Below are 21,236 nucleotides of genomic sequence, written 5' to 3' on the forward strand. Positions count from 1 at the left end.
GACGGGTTTGCAGTCGGGGGTGAGGTTAGCGAACAGGGAAGGTGGCGGGACCTTAAGGGTGGATAGGCCGCAGGTGTTACGCGGTGGGCGGTTTAAAATCTGCTGGTTGTCGACTGTGAGTGGGAGGAGGGGTCCGCCGTATGCTAGCGTGACGCTTTGGAGGTGGGATTGGAAGTCTAGGCCTAGTAGGACGGCAGCGCATAGCTGGGGCAAGACGAGGAGTTTAAAATTTTTATACTCCGTACCCTTAACCGACAGGGTCACAACACAATAGCCGCTGATGTCTGTGGCGTGTGACCTCGATGCCATCGAGATCCGGTTGCGCGTTGGCAGGACAGGGAGGGAGTAGTGGCTCACCATGTCTGGGTGGATGAAGCTCTCCGTGCTTCCGCTGTCGAACAGGCAGGTCGTGGCGTGGCCGTTTACTTTGATGTCCATCATCGACTTGGACAGGTGATGCGGGCGGGCCTGGTCCAGTGTGACGGAGGCTAGTGTATAGCTGAGCGAGTTGTTGTAGTCTGCGGCTGAGGCGGTAGTCGGGTCTAGAGGCACGGTGGCGGTCGGGCGTGGTGGGTAAAATGGCGTCTCCCACGAGGTTGGACAAAATGGCGGAGAAGATGGCTGCCCCCATAACTCACATGAGGCACTGCTGGTGTCGGTTGCCTGGATCAAAGATGGCCGCCCCCATGACTCACGTGTGGGGATGCTGGCCTCTGTGGCCTTGATGGAAGATGGCCGCCCCCACAGCTCGCATGAGGCACTGCTGGCCTCTGATGATCCACCTCTGCAGGCCTTGGCGAAGTGGCCTTTCTTCATGCAGTTTGAGCAGGTAGAGTTCCTGGCTGGGCAGCGCGCCCTCGGGTGTTTCGCCTGGCCGCAGAAGAAGCAGCCGGCGGCCCGATCGCGGGGGTCAGAGGTCGCAGCCGGTACCGGGGGTGGCGGTCCCGATCGGCTCCGGGACGCCGACGCTGAGGTAGGTCCCGGGGGGGGTGCTGCGGGGGGTATTGGGGTCGGTCCCGAGTCCCAGGGTCGCAGGTTACAGTACCTTGAGTATGCCTCGAGGTCCCGATGGGCCACTTCTAGGGAGCGAGCGAGGGCTGCAGCTTTGTCCAGGTCGAGGTCCTTTGCTTCCAGCAGTCTTTGCCGTGAGTAGTCGGACCGCAGGCCTTTCACGAAGGCATCGCGGACATTGTCTTCAGTATTTTCTGCCGCCGTTACCGCTTTAAAGTTACAGGCCTAGAAATTGGGTTTTGGCTTAGCCAGGGCTTTAGCGCCGGAAGTTAGTGCCGGCGCTAAGTCCCCCTGCGCGCGCCAAAAATTCAGCAGGGCCGCGCCCAAACGGCTGCCGGAGCTACTGAAGGGTCTTTGCGGCGGTAAATCGGCGCTAACTGCCGTTTCGTGCCGCAATTCCAGCGCTGCGGCACCCGATGCGGTGCGGCAGGCTCGGGAAGTGCAGGCCTCCTCCTTCCGTTAAGGAGGAGCTGCCTGCACCCGGCCGCGGCCCGCGCAAATCTGTCTAAAAATGAGCCCGGCACCTCGGACAAGTGCCGGGCTTGCATCTGTTCCGGGGGGTGGGGGGGAGAAGTCCGGGGAGGGAGCTGCGGGCAGGCGGCCGGCGGGAAAGCGGCCGGCCGCCGCGGGGCCTTTAATGCGCCGGCGCAAACTCATGCAAGACTCTGTTGCCAGAGTCTTAGTTGCGGCTGCCACGGGCGAGGCGGCCGCAACTGAATTTCGGCGCTAGGGCCCGTCGGCATGGCAACCGGGACGCTGCGCACACCGATGACGTCATCGGTGCCGGCGCAGCGCTACCGGTGCAACGCCGATTTAGGGCCCCAGGGAATTTTTAAACTGGCCATAACTCTGGCGCTAGTCCCTCTTGCGCCTCAAAAGCGGCGCTAAGGCAACTGAATTTCTAGGCCACAGTCTCTGCCGAGTGCTTGCAGCACCTGTAAAAATTCATCCACGGTCTCTCCTGGCTGTTGCGGGTGGGATCTTAGGAGGTGTCTGGCATACATGGAATTTACCGGGCTCTGGTATTGTCTTTTCAGCCGGTTGATGGCGTCCTCATATGTTTTAAAGTCCCGGATGAGTGCGAATACTTTAGGGCTCAGTTGGGCGGTCAGAACTCTTAGCTTGGATCTCTGAGGCACGCCGGATTCTCCCAGGTAGGACTCGAAACAGCTCAGCCAGTGTTCGAAGTCGAGGGCTGAGTTTGCAGCCTGTGGGTTTAGATCCAGGTACGGTGGTCTGAGGGCTCGCAGCCAAGCTGGCTGCTGTGGCTGTTGTAGCTCGGCGTCTGGCTGGTCGTTTGACTGCTCGCTTTGCTGCTCAGGGAACGACATTTTAAAATTTAGCCAATAAAATTGATATACCTATCAATTCATCCAATGAAAAGCGACGAGTTAGAAAAGTAACTATAGGTTTTTATTGGCTAAATAACAGAGCCCACCCTTGTGGGTGATCGGATACAACAAGGAGGAATGCCAGCCAGTCGACTACCTTTATACCTGGGCAGGTAGGTGGAGTCATGGGCGGAGTCAGCAGTGGTCAGCCCAGGTATATCAGCGTGACAAGAGGCGACCTCGTATAGTGATACAACAGTGTGAACAGTGATAACCATAGAGTAACGATATATCAGTGATAACTATAGTGTAACGATAGTGAACGATAAAAGTGGTTTACCACACGGACCCTGTACATGGACTCTGTGCACAGACCCTGTACGCGGACCCTGTGCACTGACCCTGTACACGGACCCTGTACACGGACCCTGTGCACTGACCCTGTACACAGACCCTGTACGCGGACCCTGTACGCGTACCCTGTACATGGACCCTGGGCACTGACCCTGTACACGGACCCTGTACACGGACCCTGTACACGGACCCTGTACGCGAACCCTGTACACAGACCCTGTGCACTGACCCTGTACACGGACCCTGTACACGGTCCCTGTACACGGACCCTGTACACGGGCCCTGTACACAGACCCTGTACACAGACCCTGTACACGGGCCCTGTACACAGACCCTGTACACAGACCCTGTACGCAGACCCTGTACACGGACCCTGTGCACTGACCCTGTACACGGACCCTGTACATGGACCCTGTGCACTGACCCTGTACGCGGACCCTGTACACAGACCCTGTGCACTGACCCTGTGCACTGACCCTGTACACAGACCCTGTACGCGGACCCTGTACACGGACCTTGTGCACTGACCCTGTACGTGGACCCTGTGCACTGACCCTGTGCACTGACCCTATACACGCACCCTGTGCACTGACCCTGTACACCGACCCTGTACACGAGCCCTGTACAAGAACCTGCTCCTCCCACAGTTTCTGTACGATTACTTCACTGTGGAATCTCCCTGATCTGCTTTATTCCCTGAGGGCGCTCGCTGACTAATCTCTGGCTCCAGTGAGTAAATCAATGCTTGGGAAGGCATTCCACCACGCACTATTTCCAGAGAGACTAAAATCTGACTCTTGGAAATACTGAACCAGGGTAGAGCTGGGAACCTACACAAAACACCGAGAACATCTCACCCAGTCACTACATCACAGACACCCGTCACCACATCGCTCACCATCTCACCTACAACAAATCACCGTAAAGCACCGTCACTGTTGTTCTGTAGGATAAACACAGCAGCCATTCTGCACACAGCAAGATCCCACGAACAGCACTGCAAGAAGCAGCAGTTAATCTGACACTCCAGTGCAGTACTGAGGGAGCGCCGCACTGTCGGAGGGGCAGTACTGAGGGAGCGCTGCACTGTCAGAGGAGCAGTACTGAGGGAGCGCCGCACTGTCGGAGGGGCAGTACTGAGGGAGCGCCGCACTGTCGGAGGGGCAGTACTGAGGGAGCGCCGCACTGTCGGAGGGGCAGTACTGAGGGAGCGCCGCACTGTCAGAGGGGCAGTACTGAGGGAGCGCCGCACTGTCAGAGGGGCAGTACTGAGGGAGTGCTGCACTGTCGGAGGGGCAGTACTGAGGGAGCGCCGCACTGTCAGAGGGGCAGTACTGAGGGAGTGCTGCACTGTCGGAGGGGCAGTACTGAGGGAGCGCCGCACTGTCAGAGGGGCAGTACTGAGGGAGTGCCGCACTGTCGGTGGGGCAGTACTGATGGAGCGCTGCACTGTCGGAGGGGCAGTACTGAGGGAGCGCCGCACTGTCGGAGGGGCAGTACTAAGGGAGTGCTGCACTGTCGGAGGGGCAGTACTGAGGGAGTGCTGCACTGTCGGAGGGGCAGTACTGAGGGAGCGCCGCACTGTCGGAGGGGCAGTACTGAGGGAGTGCTGCACTGTCGGTGGGGCAGTACTGAGGGAGTGCCGCACTGTCGGTGGGGCAGTACTGAGGGAGTGCTGCACTGTCGGTGGGGCAGTACTGAGGGAGTGCCGCACTGTCGGTGGGGCAGTACTGAGGGAGTGCTGCACTGTCAGAGGGGCAGTACTGAGGGAGCACGCACTGTCGGTGGGGCAGTACTGAGGGAGTGCTGCACTGTCGGAGGGGCAGTACTGAGGGAGCGCCGCACTGTCGGAGGGGCAGTACTGAGGGAGCGCCGCACTGTCAGAGGGGCAGTACTGAGGGAGCGCCGCACTGTCAGAGGGGCAGTACTGAGGGAGCGCCGCACTGTCGGAGGGGCAGTACTGAGGGAGCGCCGCACTGTCAGAGGGGCAGTACTGAGGGAGCGCCGCACTGTCGGTGGGGCAGTACTGAGGGAGCGCCGCACTGTCAGAGGGGCAGTACTGAGGGAGCGCTGCACTGTCAGAGGGGCAGTACTGAGGGAGCGCCGCACTGTCAGAGGGGCAGTACTGAGGGAGTGCTGCACTGTCGGAGGTGCCGTCTTACGGATGAGATGTTAAACCGAGGCCCCGTCTGGCGCCTCAGGTGGACGTAAAAGATTACAATACACTATTGGAAGAAGAGCAGGGGAGTTCTCCCCGGTGTCCTGGGGCCAATATTTATCCCTTAATCTATATCACTAAACCAGATGATCTGCTGATTATCACATTGCTGTTTGTGGGAGCTTGCTGTGTGCAAATTGGCTGCCGCGTTTCCCACATTACAACAGTGACTACACTTCAAAAAAAGTACTTCATTGGCTGTGAGGCGCTTTGGGACGTCCTGAGGTGGTGAAAGGTGATTGTTTGATTGATTCATTCTTTCTTTCCATTTTGAATCCTTCAGGTTCTTCCTAATAGAGTGAGTCAGCAGAGCACTGGGATCGGTTCCACAAGGTGGTTAACATGTGGAACAATAACATCAATGCTCCAGGGAGACTGACAGAGGTTGGAGACTGGGTGACGGGCCCCAGGTAGATTTCTTGCTGTGTCTCACATGAGTCGGCAGAGCGGAGACTGAGCGGCTCCAGTGAGCCTCTCACACACCTGTCACAGCGCATGTGACTGACACCAGCATTGAACAACAGCATTTCTGTTCCTTTTACAACTTATGCATTTTGAGATTTCATTTATTCCTCCCTTCATTACAGGCTGACTCTCACTGGGGTACAGTTCCTGAAGGTGCTGACTCTCACTGGGGTACAGTTCCTGAAGGTGCTGACTCTCACTGGGGTACAGTTCCTGAAGGTGCTGACTCTCACTGGGGTACAGTTCCTGAAGGTGCTGACTCTCACTGGGGTACAGTTCCTGAAGGTGCTGACTCTCACTGGGGTACAGTTCCTGAAGGTGCTGACTCTCACTGGGGTACAGTTCCTGAAGGTGCTGACTCTCACTGGGGTACAGTTCCTGAAGGTGCTGACTCTCACTGGGGTACAGTTCCTGAAGGTGCTGACTCTCACTGGGGTACAGTTCCTGAAGGTGCTGACTCTCACTGGGGTACAGTTCCTGAAGGTGCCGACTCTCACTGGGGTACAGTTCCTGAAGGTGCTGACTCTCACTGGGGTACAGTTCCTGAAGGTGCTGACTCTCACTGGGGTACAGTACTTGAAGGTGCTGACTCTCACTGGGGTACAGTTCCTGAAGGTGCTGACTCTCACTGGGGTACAGTTCCTGAAGGTGCTGACTCTCACTGGGGTACAGTTCCTGAAGGTGCTGACTCTCACTGGGGTACAGTTTCTGAAGGTGCTGACTCTCACTGGGGTACAGTTCCTGAAGGTGCTGACTCTCACTGGGGTACAGTTCCTGAGGTGCTGACTCTCACTGGGGTACAGTTCCTGAAGGTGCTGATTCTCACTGGGGTACAGTTCCTGAAGGTGCTGACTCGCACTGGGGTACAGTTCCTGAAGGTGCTGACTCTCACTGGGGTACAGTTCCTGAAGGTGCTGACTCTCACTGGGGTACAGTTCCCGGAGGTGCTGACTCTCACTGGGGTACAGTTCCCGAAGCTGCTGACTCTCACTGGGGTACCTTGACCGCGGGGTTATGTTCTGGTGTGAGTGAGTGATGTGGGGGGTGTGAATGCTGAATCTGATCATGTCCTCACTCAATGTCCACACTCAGTGATCACTGGACAGTGATCAGGAGCAGGAACCCTGGCTGATTTCCCCTCTCTCTAACCCAGGGGTCACTGGACAGTGATCAGGAGCAGGAACCCTGGCTGATTTCCCATCTCTCTAACCCAGGGATCACTGAACAGTGATCAGGTGCAGGGCCTGTAATGAATGGAGGAAAAAATGAAATCTTGAAATACATAAGTTGTAAGGAACAGAAATGCTGTTGTTCAATGCTGATGTCAGTCACATGCGCTGTGACAGGTGTGTGAGAGGCTCACTGGAGCCGCTCAGTCTCCACTCTGCCGACTCATGCGAGACACAGCAAGAAATCTACCCGGCGCCCGTCACCTGTCACCCAGTCTCCAACCTCCTCGAACGAAGAGCCATGCTGCTCAATGAATCACTCCCACCGATCCCCACTTCCTGCTGTAAACCTGGCAATGATTCCACATCTGTGGGCGGTTCTGTGGCTGCTGTAATCATCCAGAAAGTCTCCAGGAAGTCTGCACAGCTTGGAGTCTGGGCGTCAGTCTCCCGCCCGCTGTCTCGCTGCTCCCGCGTGAAGCACAGCCCGGTTCAAAACTCCGCTGCCCCGTGTCCTAACTCACACCCAGTCCCGTTCACCCATCACCCCCTGTGCTCACTGCCCCGTGTCCTAACTCGCACCCAGTCCCGTTCACCCATCACCCCCTGTGCTCACTGCCCCGTGTCCTAACTCGCACCCAGTCCCGTTCACCCATCACCCCCTGTGCTCACTGCCCCGTGTCCTAACTCACACCCAGTCCCGTTCACCCATCACCCCCTGTGCTCACTGCCCCGTGTCCTAACTCGCACCCAGTCCCGTTCACCCATCACCCGCTGTGCTCACTGCCCCGTGTCCTAACTCGCACCCAGTCCCGTTCACCCATCACCCCCCGTGCTCACTGCCCTGTGTCCTAACTCGCACCAAGTCCCATTCACCCATCACCCCCTGTGCTCACTGCCCCGTGTCCTAACTCACACCCAGTCCCGTTCACCCATCACCCCCTGTGCTCACTGCCCCGTGTCCTAACTCGCACCCAGTCCCGCTCACCCATCGCCCCCTGTGCTCACTGCCCCGTGTCCTAACTCGCACCCAGTCCCGTTCATCCATCACCCCTGTGCTCACTGCCCCATGTCCTAACTCGCACCCAGTCCCATTCACCCATCACCCCCTGTGCTCACTGCCCCGTGTCCTAACTCGCACCAACTCCCGTTCACCCATCACCCCTGTGCTCACTGCCCCGTGTCCTAACTCACACCCAGTCCCGTTCAACCATCACCCCCTGTGCTCACTGCCCCGTGTCCTAACTCGCACCCAGTCCCATTCACCCATCACCCCCTGTGCTCACTGCCCCGTGTCCTAACTCGCACCAACTCCCGTTCACCCATCACCCCTGTGCTCACTGCCCCGTGTCCTAACTCACACCCAGTCCCGTTCAACCATCACCCCCTGTGCTCACTGCCCCGTGTTCTAACTCACACCCAGTCCCGTTCACCCATCACCCACTGTGCTCACTGCCCCGTGTCCTAACTCACACCCAGTCCCGTTCACCCATCACCCCCTGTGCTCACTGCCCCGTGTCCTAACTCACACCCAGTCCCGTTCACCCATCACCCTCTGTGCTCACTGCCCCGTGTCCTAACTCGCACCCAGTCCCATTCACCCATCACCCCCTGTGCTCACTGCCCCGTGTCCTAACTCGCACCCAGTCCCGTTCACCCATCATCCCTGTGCTTGCTGCCCCGTGTCCTAACTCACACCCAGTCCCGTTCACCCATCACCCACTGTGCTCACTGCCCCGTGTCCTAACTCACACCCAGTCCCGTTCACCCATCACCCACTGTGCTCACTGCCCCGTGTCCTAACTCCCACCCAGTCCCGTTCACCCATCACCTCCTGTGCTCACTGCCCCGTGTCCTAACTCGCACCCAGTCCCGTTCACCCATCACCCCCTGTGCTCGCTGCCCCGTGTCCTAACTCACACCCAGTCCCGTTCACCCATCACCCCCTGTGCTCACTGCCCCGTGTCCTAACTCACACCCAGTCCCGTTCACCCATCACCCCCTGTGCTCACTGCCCCGTGTCCTAACTCGCACCCAGTCCCGTTCACCCATCACCCCCTGTGCTCGCTGCCCCGTGTCCTAACTCACACCCAGTCCCGTTCACCCATCACCGGCTGTGCTCACTGCCCCGTGTCCTAACTCACACCCAGTCCCGTTCACCCATCACCCCCTGTGCTCACTGACCCGTGTCCTAACTCGCACCCAGTCCCGTTCACCCATCACCCCCGTGCTCACTGCCCCGAGTCCTAACTCACACCAAGTCCCGTTCACCCATCACCCCCTGTCCTCACTGCCCCGTGTCCTAACTCACACCCAGTCCCGTTCACCCATCACCCCCTGTGCTCACTGCCCCGTGTCCTAACTCCCACCCAGTCCCGTTCACCCATCACCCCCTGTGCTCACTGCCCCGTGTCTTAACTCACACCCAGTCCCGTTCACCCATCACCCCCTGTGCTCACTGCCCCGTGTCCCAACTCACACCCAGTCCCGTTCACCCATCACCCCCTGTGCTCACTGACCCGTGTCCTAACTCGCACCCAGTCCTGTTCACCCATCACCCCCTGTGCTCACTGCCCCGTGTCCTAACTCGCACCCAGTCCCGTTCACCCATCACCCCCTGTGCTCACTGACCCATGTCCTAACTCACACCCAGTCCCGTTCACCCATCACCCCCTGTGCTCACTGCCCCGTGTCCTAACTCACACCCAGTCCCGTTCACCCATCACCCCCTGTGCTCACTGCCCCGTGTCCTAACTCACACCCAGTCCCGTTCACCCATCACCCCGTGCTCACTGCCCCGTGTCCTAACTCGCACCCAGTCCCGTTCACCCATCACCCCCTGTGCTCACTGCCCCGTGTCCTAACTCACACCCAGTCCCGTTCACCCATCACCCCCTGTGCTCACTGCCCCGTGTCCTAACTCGCACCCAGTCCCGTTCACCCATCACCCCCTGTGCTCACTGCCCCGTGTCCTAACTCACACCCAGTCCCGTTCACCCATCACCCCGTGCTCACTGCGCCGTGTCCTAACTCACACTCAGTCCCGTTCACCCATCACCCCCTGTGCTCGCTGCCCCGTGTCCTAACTCACACCCAGTCCCGTTCACCCATCACCCACCGTGTTCACTGCCCCGTGTCCTAACTCGCACCCAGTCCCGTTCACCCATCACCCCCTGTGCTCGCTGCCCCGTGTCCTAACTCACACCCAGTCCCGTTCACCCATCACCCCCTGTGCTCACTGCCCCATGTCCTAACTCACACCCAGTCCCGTTCACCCATCACCCCCTGTGCTTGCTGCCCCGTGTCCTAACTCGCACCCAGTCCCGTTCACCCATCACCGGCTGTGCTCACTGCCCCGTGTCCTAACTCACACCCAGTCCCGTTCACCCATCACCCCGTGCTCACTGTCCCGTGTCCTAACTCACACCCAGTCCCGTTCACCCATCACCCCCTGTGCTCACTGCCCCGTGTCCTAACTCACACCCAGTCCCGTTCACCCATCACCCCCTGTGCTCACTGCCCCGTGTCCTAACTCGCACCCAGTCCCGATCACCCATCACCCCCTGTGCTCACTGCCCCGTGTCCTAACTCACACCCAGTCCCGTTCACCCATCACCCCCTGTGCTCACTGCCCCGTGTCCTAACTCACACCCAGTCCCGTTCACCCATCACCCCCTGTGCTCACTGTCCCGTGTCCTAACTCGCACCCAGTCCCATTCACCCATCACCCCCTGTGCTCACTGTCCCGTGTCCTAACTCGCACCCAGTCCCGTTCACCCATCACCCCCTGTGCTCACTGACCTACATTGGCTCCCGGTCCGGCAATGCCTCGATTTTAAAATTCTCATCCTTGTGTTCAAATCCCTCCATGGCCTCGCCCCTTCCTATCTCTGTAATGCCCCACAGCCCCACAATCGCTGCCCCCTCCCCACCCCGAGATCTCTGCGCTCCTCCAATTCTGCCCTGTTGAGCATCCCCGATTATAATCGCTCCACCATTGGTGGCCGTGCCTTCTGCTGCCGAAGCCCTAAGCTCTGGAATTCCCTCCCTAAACCTCTCCGCCTCTCTCTCCTCCTTTAAGACGCTCCTTAAAACCGAGCTCTTCAACCAGCTTTTGGCCACCTGTCCCTAATATCTCCTGATGCGGCCCGATATCAGACTGTGTTTGATTTATGCTCCATTAAAGGCGCTCTATAAAGGCAGCTTGTGTCAGTGCCCCTCTCCCCGGGTCTTTTGCTGCTCTAACATTGCACTACTGAATGACTCTAAACTCAGCCTGGTGCCAATACCGCGCTCGCTCGCTCGTGACGCTGCACGGGTAACGTCAGTGTCCGAGACGGACTCTGAAATGCTCCCGAACCAGAAGAAACACCGTCTAACACATTCTAACTTTCAGCGGAGTGTGAAACGGGCGCTATGGCTTAATTAAAACCACGGCTGATTGATCGCCCCCCGACCGATCACCCCCCCGACCGATCACCCCCCGACCGATCACCCCCCGACCGATCACCCCCCGACCGATCATCCCCCCGACCGATCACCCCCCCGACCGATCACCCCCCCGACCGATCACCCCCCGACCGATCACCCCCCCCGACCGATCACCCCCCCCGACCGATCACCCCCCGACCGATCACCCCCCGACCGATCACCCCCGACCGATCACCCCCCGACTGATCACCCCCCCGACCGATCACCCCCCCCGACCGATCACCCCCCCCGACCGATCACCCCCCCTGACCGATCACCCCCCTGACCGATCACCCCCCCCGACCGATCACCCCCCGACCGATCACCCCCCGACCGATCACCCCCCTGACCGATCACCCCCCGACCGATCACCCCCAGACCGATCACCCCCGACCGATCACCCCCCCGACCGATCACCCCCAGACCGATCACCCCCGACCGATCACCCCCCGACCGATCAACCCCCCCGACCGATCACCCCCCCGACCGATCACCCCCAGACCGATCACCCCCCCGACCGATCACCCCCCCGACCGATCACCCCCAGACCGATCACCCCCGACCGATCACCCCCCGACCGATCAACCCCCCCGACCGATCACCCCCCCCGACCGATCACCCCCCCCGACCGATCAACCCCCCCGACCGATCACCCCCCGACCGATCACCCCCCGACCGATCAACCCCCCCCGACCGATCACCCCCCCCGACCGATCACCCCCCCGACCGATCACCCCCCCCGACCGATCACCCCCCCCGACCGATCACCCCCCGACCGATCACCCCCCCAGACCGATCACCCCCCCGACCGATCACCCCCCCCGACCGATCACCCCCCGACCGATCACCCCCCGACCGATCAACCCCCCCGACCGATCACCCCCCGACCGATCACCCCCCCGACCGATCACCCCCCCCGACCGATCACCCCCCGACCGATCACCCCCCCCGACCGATCACCCCCCGACCGATCACCCCCCGACCGATCAACCCCCCCGACCGATCACCCCCCGACCGATCACCCCCCCGACCGATCACCCCCCCCGACCGATCACCCCCCCCGACCGATCACCCCCCCCGACCGATCACCCCCCCGACCGATCACCCCCCCAGACCGATCACCCCCCAACCGATCGACCCCCGACCGATCACCCCCCCCGACCGATCAGCCCCGACCGATCACCCCCCCCGACCGATCACCCCCCCGACTGATCGCCCCCCCCGACCGATCACCCCCAGACCGATCACCCCCAGACCGATCACCCCCCCCGACCGATCACCCCCCCCGACCGATCACCCCCCCGACCGATCACCCCCCCCGACCGATCACCCCCCCGACTGATCGCCCCCCCCGACCGATCACCCCCAGACCGATCACCCCCAGACCGATCACCCCCCCCGACCGATCACCCCCAGACCGATCACCCCCCCCGACCGATCACCCCCCGACTGATCGCCCCCCCCGACCGATCACCCCCCCCGACCGATCACCCCCCCGACCGATCACCCCCCGACCGATCACCCCCCCCGACCGATCACCCCCCCCGACCGATCACCCCCCGACCGATCAACCCCGACCGATCACCCCCCCGACCGATCAACCCCGACCGATCACCCCCCCCGACCGATCACCCCCCGACCGATCACCCCCCCGACCGATCAACCCCGACCGATCACCCCCCGACCGATCACCCCCCCGACCGATCAACCCCGACCGATCACCCCCCCGACCGATCAACCCCGACCGATCACCCCCCCGACCGATCAACCCCGACCGATCACCCCCCGACCGATCACCCCCCCCGACCGATCACCCCCCCTGACCGATCACCCCCAACCGTTCACCCCCGACCGATCGACCCCCGACCGTTCACCCCCCGACCGATCGACCCCCGACCGATCGACCCCCGACCGTTCACCCCCGACCGATCGACCCCCGACCGATCGACCCCCGACCGTTCACCCCCGACCGATCGACCCCCGACCGATCACCCCCCCCGACCGATCACCCCCCGACCGATCACCCCCCCCGACCGATCACCCCCCGACCGATCACCCCCCCCGACCGATCACCCCCCGACCGATCACCCCCCCCGACCGATCACCCCCCCCGACCGATCACCCCCGACCGATCACCCCCCGACCGATCACCCCCCCGACCGATCACCCCCCCCGACCGATCACCCCCCCCGACCGATCACCCCCCCCGACCGATCACCCCCCCGACCGATCACCCCCGACCGATCACCCCCCCGACCGATCACCCCCCCGACCGATCACCCCCCGACCGATCACCCCCCGACCGATCACCCCCCCGACCGATCACCCCCCCGACCGATCACCCCCCCCGACCGATCACCCCCCCCGACCGATCACCCCCCCCGACCGATCACCCCCGACCGATCACCCCCCGACCGATCACCCCCCGACCGATCGACCCCCGACCGATCACCCCCCCCGACCGATCACCCCCCCGACCGATCACCCCCCCCGACCGATCACCCCCCCGACCGATCACCCCCCCCGACCGATCACCCCCCCCGACCGATCACCCCCCCGACCGATCGACCCCCGACCGATCGACCCCCGACCGATCACCCCCCCCGACCGATCACCCCCCCGACCGATCACCCCCCCCGACCGATCACCCCCCCCGACCGATCACCCCCCCCGACCGATCACCCCCCCCGACCGATCACCCCCCCGACCGATCACCCCCCGACCGATCACCCCCCGACCGATCACCCCCCGACCGATCACCCCCCCCGACCGATCAGCCCCGACCGATCAGCCCCGACCGATCACCCCCGACCAATCACCCCCCTGACCGATCACACCCCCCGACCGATCACCCCCCCCGACCGATCACCCCCCCGACCGATCACCCCCCCCGACCGATCACCCCCCCGACTGATCGCCCCCCCCGACCGATCACCCCCAGACCGATCACCCCCAGACCGATCACCCCCCCCGACCGATCACCCCCCCCGACCGATCACCCCCCCCGACCGATCACCCCCCGACCGATCACCCCCCCGACCGATCACCCCCCCCAGACCGATCACCCCCCGACTGATCGCCCCCCCCGACCGATCACCCCCCCCGACCGATCACCCCCCCGACCGATCACCCCCCCCGACCGATCACCCCCCCGACCGATCGCCCCCCCCGACCGATCACCACCAGACCGATCACCCCCAGACCGATCACCCCCCCCGACCGATCACCCCCCGACCGATCACCCCCCCCGACCGATCACCCCCCCCGACCGATCACCCCCCCGACCGATCACCCCCACCCAACCGATCACCCCCCCGACCGATCACCCCCCCGACCGATCACCCCCCCCGACCGATCACCCCCCCGACCGATCACCCCCCCAGACCGATCACCCCCACCCAACCGATCACCCCCCCGACCGATCACCCCCCGACCGATCACCCCCCGACCGATCACCCCCCCGACCGATCACCGCCCGACCGTTCACCCCCAACCGATCGACCCCCGACCGATCGACCCCCGACCGATCGACCCCCAACCGATCGACCCCCGACCGATCATCCCCCGACCGTTCACCCCCGACCGATCACCCCCCGACGGTTCAGCCCCGACCGATCACCCCCCGACCGATCAGCCCCGACCGATCAGCCCCGACCGATCACCCCCGACCAATCAGCCCCGACCGATCACCCCCGACCAATCACCCCCCTGACCGATCACACCCCCCGACCGATCACCCCCCGACCGATCGACCCCCGACCGATCACCCCCCCCGACCGATCACCCCCCCGACCGATCACCCCCCCGACCGATCACCCCCCGACTGATCGCCCCCCCCGACCGATCACCCCCAGACCGATCACCCCCCCCGACCGATCACCCCCCCCGACCGATCACCCCCCCGACCGATCACCCCCCCCGACCGATCACCCCCCCGACTGATCGCCCCCCCCGACCGATCACCCCCAGACCGATCACCCCCAGACCGATCACCCCCCCCGACCGATCACCCCCCCCGACCGATCACCCCCCCCGACCGATCACCCCCCGACCGATCACCCCCAGACCGATCACCCCCCCCGACCGATCACCCCCCCCGACCGATCACCCCCCCCGACCGATCACCCCCCGACCGATCACCCCCCCGACCGATCACCCCCCCCAGACCGATCACCCCCAACCAATCACCCCCAACCGATCGACCCCCGACCGATCACCCCCAACCAATCACCCCCAACCGATCGACCCCCGACCGATCGACCCCCAACCGATCACCCCCCCGACCGATCACCCCCAACCAATCACCCCCAACCGATCGACCCCCGACCGATCACCCCCAACCAATCACCCCCAACCGATCGACCCCCGACCGATCGACCCCCGACCGATCGACCCCCGACCGTTCACCCCCGACCGATCGCCCCCCGACCGATCGACCCCCGACCGATCGACCCCCGACCGATCGACCCCCGGCCGTTCGACCCCCGACCGATCAGCCCCGACCGATCACCCCCCGACCGATCGACCCCCGACCAATCACCCCCCTGACCGATCACACCCCCCGACCGATCACCCCCCAACCGATCACCCCCCGACTGATCGCCCCCCCCGATCAATCACCCCCCGACCGATCGCCCCCCGATCAATCACCCCCCGACCGATCGCCCCCCGATCAATCACCCCCGACCGATCACCCCCCGATCAATCACCCCCGACCGATCGCCCACCGACCGATCGCCCCCCGACCAATCACCACCCCGATCAATCACCCCCTGATCAATCACCCCCCAATCAATTACCCCGATCAATCACCCCCGATCAATCACCCCCGATCAATCACCCCCCGATCAATCACCCCGATCAATCACCCCTCGATCAATCACCCCGATAAGTCACCCCGATCAATCATCCCCGATCAATCACCCACCGAACAATCACCCCGATCAATCACCCCTGATCAATCACCCACCGATGAATCAGCCCCTGATCAATCACCCCCCGATCAATCACCCCCGATCAATCACCCCCTGATCAATCACCCCCGATCAATCGCCCCTCCGATCAATCACCCCCGATTAGTCGCACCCGGATCAATCGCCCCCCGATCACCCCCGATCAATCACCCTGATCAATCACACCCGATCTATCACACCCGATCAATCACCCCCAATAAATCACCCACCGATCAATCGCCCCCGATCAATCGCCCCCAATCAATCGCCTCCCAATCAATCGCCCCCGATCAATCGCCCCCCATCAATTGCCCCCGATCAATCACCCCCGATCAATCACCTCCCGATCAATCACCCCCCAAACAATCACCCTCCCATCAATCACCTCCGATCAATCACGCCCGATCAATCACCCCCGATCAATCACCCCTGATCAATCACCCCCGATCAATCACCCCGATCAATCACCACCGATCAATCCACCCCCGATCAGTCACCGCCCGATCAATCACCCCCGATCAATCACCCCGATCAATCGCCCCCGATAAATCGCCCCCTGATCAATCACCCCCGATCAATCACCCCCGATCAATCACCCTGATCAATCACCCCGATCAATCAACCCCCGATCAATCACCCCCAATCAATCACCCCCGATTAATCACCCCCAATTAATCACCCCGATCAATCACCACCCCGATCAATCACCTCCCCGATCAATCGCCCCCCGGTCAGTCACCCCCGATCAATCACCCCCTGATCAATCACCCCCGATCAATCGCCCCCAATCAATCGCCCCCCCGATCAATCGCCCCCAGATCAATCACCCCCCCGATCAATCACCCTAATCAATCACCCCGATCAATCGCCCCCGATCAATCGCCCCCCGATCAATCCAACCCCGATCAATCGTCCCCCGATCAATCACCCCCCCGATCAATCACCCCAATCAATCACCCCCCGATCAATCACCCTCGATCAATCACCCCCCCGATCAATCACCCCGATCAATCACCCCCCGATCAATCACCCTCGATCAATCACCCCCCGGTCAATCACCCCCCGATCAATCACCCCCGATCGATCACCCCCGACCGATCGACCCCGATCAATCACCCCCGATCAATCACACCCTGATCAATCACCCCCGATCAATCACCCCCGATCAATCAACCCCCGATCAATCACCCCCCGATCAATCACCCCCGATCAATCACCCCGATCAATCACCCCGATCAATCACCCCCGATCAATCACCCCCGATCAATCACCCCCGATCAATCACCCCCGATCAATCACCCCCCGATCAATCACCCCCGATCAATCACCCCCCGATCAATCACCCCGATCAATCGCCCCTCGATCAATCGCACCCGATCAATCACCCCGATCAATCGCCCCCCCGATAAATCGGCCACCGATCAATCGCCCCCGATCAATTGCCCCGATCAATTGCCCCAATCAATCGCCCCCGATCAATCGCCCCCCGATCAATCACCCCCGATCAATCACCCCCCGATCAATCACCCCCCTGATCAATCACCCCGATCAATCACGCTCCGATCAATCACCCCCGATCAATCACCCCCCTGATCAATCACCCCCCGATCAATCACCCCGATCAATCACGCTCCGATCAATCACCCCCGATCAATCACCCCCCTGATCAATCACCCCCCGATCAATCACCCCCCGATCGATCACCCCCGACCGATCGACCCCGACCAATCACCCCCGATCAATCACCCCCGATCAATCACCCCCGATCAATCAACCCCTGATCAATCAACCCCCGATCAATCACCCCCGATCAATCACCCCGATCAACCACCCCGATCAATCACCCCCCGATCAATCACCCCCGATCAATCACCCCCCGATCAATCATCCCCGATCAATCACCCCCGATCAATCATCCCGATCAATCACCCCCGATCAATCACCCCGATCAAATACCCCCGATCAATCGCCCCCCCGATCAATCACCCCCGATCAATCACCCCCGATCAATCACCCCCTGATCAATCACCCCCGATCAATCGCCCCCCGATCAATCACCCTCCAATCAATCACCCCCGATCAGTCGCACCCCGATCAATCGCCCCCCGATCACCCCCGATCAATCACCCTGATCAATCACACCCGATCTATCACACCCGATCAATCACCCCCAATAAATCGCCCACCGATCAATCGCCCTCGATCAATCGCCCCCGATCAATCGCCTCCCGATCAATCGCCCCCAATCAATCGCCCCCCATCAATTGCCCCCGATCAATCACCCCTGATCAATCACCTCCCAATCAATCACCCCCCAAACAATCACCCTCCCATCAATCACCTCCGATCAATCACCCCTGATCAATCACCCCCGATCAATCACCCCCGATCAATCACACTCGATCAATCACCCCGATCAATCACCACTGATCAATCAACCCCCGATCAGTCACCGCCCGATCAATCACCCCCGATCAATCGCCCCCGATAAATCGCCCCCTGATCAATCACCCCCGATCAATCACCCCCGATCAATCACCCTGATCAATCACCCCCCGATCAATCACCCCCCATTCAATTACCCTGATCAATCACCCCCGATCAACCACCCCCGATCAATCACCCCCCGATCAATCACCCCGATCAATCACCCCTCGATCAATCACCCCGATAAGTCACCCCGATCAATCATCCCCTGATCAATCACCCACCGAACAATCACCCCTGATCAATCACCCACTGATGAATCAGCCCCTGATCAATCACCCCCGATCAATCACCCCCGATCAATCACCCCCTGATCAATCACCCCCGATCAATCGCCCCCCCGATCAATCACCCTCCGATCAATCACCCCCGATCAGTCGCACCCCGATCAATCGCCCCCCATCAATTGCCCCCGATCAATCACCCCCGATCAATCACCCTGATCAATCACACCCGATCTATCATACCCGATCAATCACCCCCAATAAATCGCCCACCGATCAATCGCCCCTGATCAATCGCCCCCGATCAATCGCCTCCCGATCAATCGCCCCCGATCAATCGCCCCCCATCAATTGCCCCCGATCAATCACCCCCGATCAATCACCTCCCGATCAATCGCCCCCCATCAATTGCCCCCGATCAATCACCCCCGATCAATCACCCTGATCAATCACACCCGATCTATCATACCCGATCAATCACCCCCAATAAATCGCCCACCGATCAATCGCCCCTGATCAATCGCCCCCGATCAATCGCCTCCCGATCAATCGCCCCCGATCAATCGCCCCCCATCAATTGCCCCCGATCAATCACCTCCGATCAATCACCCCCGATCAATCACCCCCGATCAATCACCCCCGATCAATCACCCCCGATCAATCACCCCGATCAATCACCACCGATCAATCAACCCCCGATCAGTCACCGCCCGATCAATCACCCCCAATCAATCACCCCGATCAATCGCCCCCGATAAATCGCCCCCTGATCAATCACCCCCGATCAATCACCCCCGATCAATCACCCTGATCAATCACCCCGATCAATCAACCCCCGATCAATCACCCCCAATCAATCACCCCCGATTAATCACCCCCAATTAATCACCCCGATTAATCACCCCCACGATCAATCGCCCCCGATCAGTCACCCCCGATCAATCACCCCCCGATCAATCACCCCCGATCAATCGCCCCCCAATCAATCACCCCCAGATCAATCACGCCCCCAGATCAATCACCCCCCGATCAATCACCCTAATCAATCACCCCGATCAATCGCCCCCGATCAATCGCCCCCCGATCAATCCAACCCCGATCAATCGTCCCCCAATCAATCACCCCCCGATCAATCACCCCAATCAATCACCCCCGATCAATCACCCCGATCAATCACCCCTGATCAATCACCCCCCGATCAATCACCCCCGATCGATCACCCCCGACCGATCGACCCCGATCAATCACCCCCGATCAATCACACCCTGATCAATCACCCCCGATCAATCACCCCCGATCAATCAACCCCCGATCAATCACCCCCCGATCAATCACCCCCCGATCAATCACCCCGATCAATCACCCCGATCAATCACCCCCCGATCAATCACCCCCGATCAATCACCCCCCGATCAATCACCCCCGATCAATCACCCCCGATCAATCACCCCCCGATCAATCACCCCCGATCAATCACCCCCCGATCAATCACCCCGATCAATCGCCCCCGATCAATCGCCCCTCGATCAATCGCACCCGATCAATCACCCCGATCAATTGCCCCCCCGATAAATCGGCCACCGATCAATCGCCCCCCGATCAATTGCCCCGATCAATTGCCCCAATCAATCGCCCCCGATCAATCGCCCCCGATCAATCACCCCCGATCAATCATCCCCCGATCAACACCCCCATGATCAATCACCGCGATCAATCACGCTCCGATCAATCACACCCGATCAATCACCCCCCTGATCAATCACCCCCCGATCAATCACCCCCCGATCGATCACCCCCGACCGATCGACCCCGACCAATCACCCCGATCAATCACCCCTGATCATCACCCCCAATCAATCAACCCCCGATCAATCACCCCCCGATCAATCACCCCCGATCAATCACCCCGATCAACCACCCCGATCAATCACCCCCCGATCAATCACCCCCGATCAATCACCCCCCGATCAATCATCCCCGATCAATCACCCCCGATCAACCATCCCGATCAATCACCCCCCGATCAATCACCCTGATCAAATACCCCCGATCAATCGCCCCCCGATCAATCACCCCCGATCAATCACCCCCGATCAATCACCCCCTGATCAATCACCCCCGGTCAATCGCCCCCCGATCAATCACCCTCCGATCAATCACACCCGATCAGTTGCACCCCGATCAATCACCCCCCGATCACCCCCGATCAATCACCCTGATCAATCACACCCGATCTATCACACCCGATCAATCACCCCCAATAAATCGCCCACCGATCAATCGCCCCCGATCAATCGCCCCTGATCAATCGCCTCCCGGTCAATCGCCACCGATCAATCGCCCCCCATCAATTTCCCCCGATCAATCACCCCCGATCAATCACCTCCCGATCAATCACCCCCCAAACAATCACCCTCCCATCAATCACCTCCGATCAATCACCCCCGATCAATCACCCCCGATCAATCACCCCCGATCAATCACACCCGATCAATCACCCCGATCAATCACCACCGATCAATCAACCCCCGATCAGTCACCGCCCGATCAATCAC

Source organism: Somniosus microcephalus, chromosome 6, assembly GCF_052327205.1.
Source record: "Somniosus microcephalus isolate GS21.2 chromosome 6, FLI_Smic_1.0, whole genome shotgun sequence".
NCBI classification, from domain to species: Eukaryota; Metazoa; Chordata; class Chondrichthyes; order Squaliformes; family Somniosidae; genus Somniosus; species Somniosus microcephalus.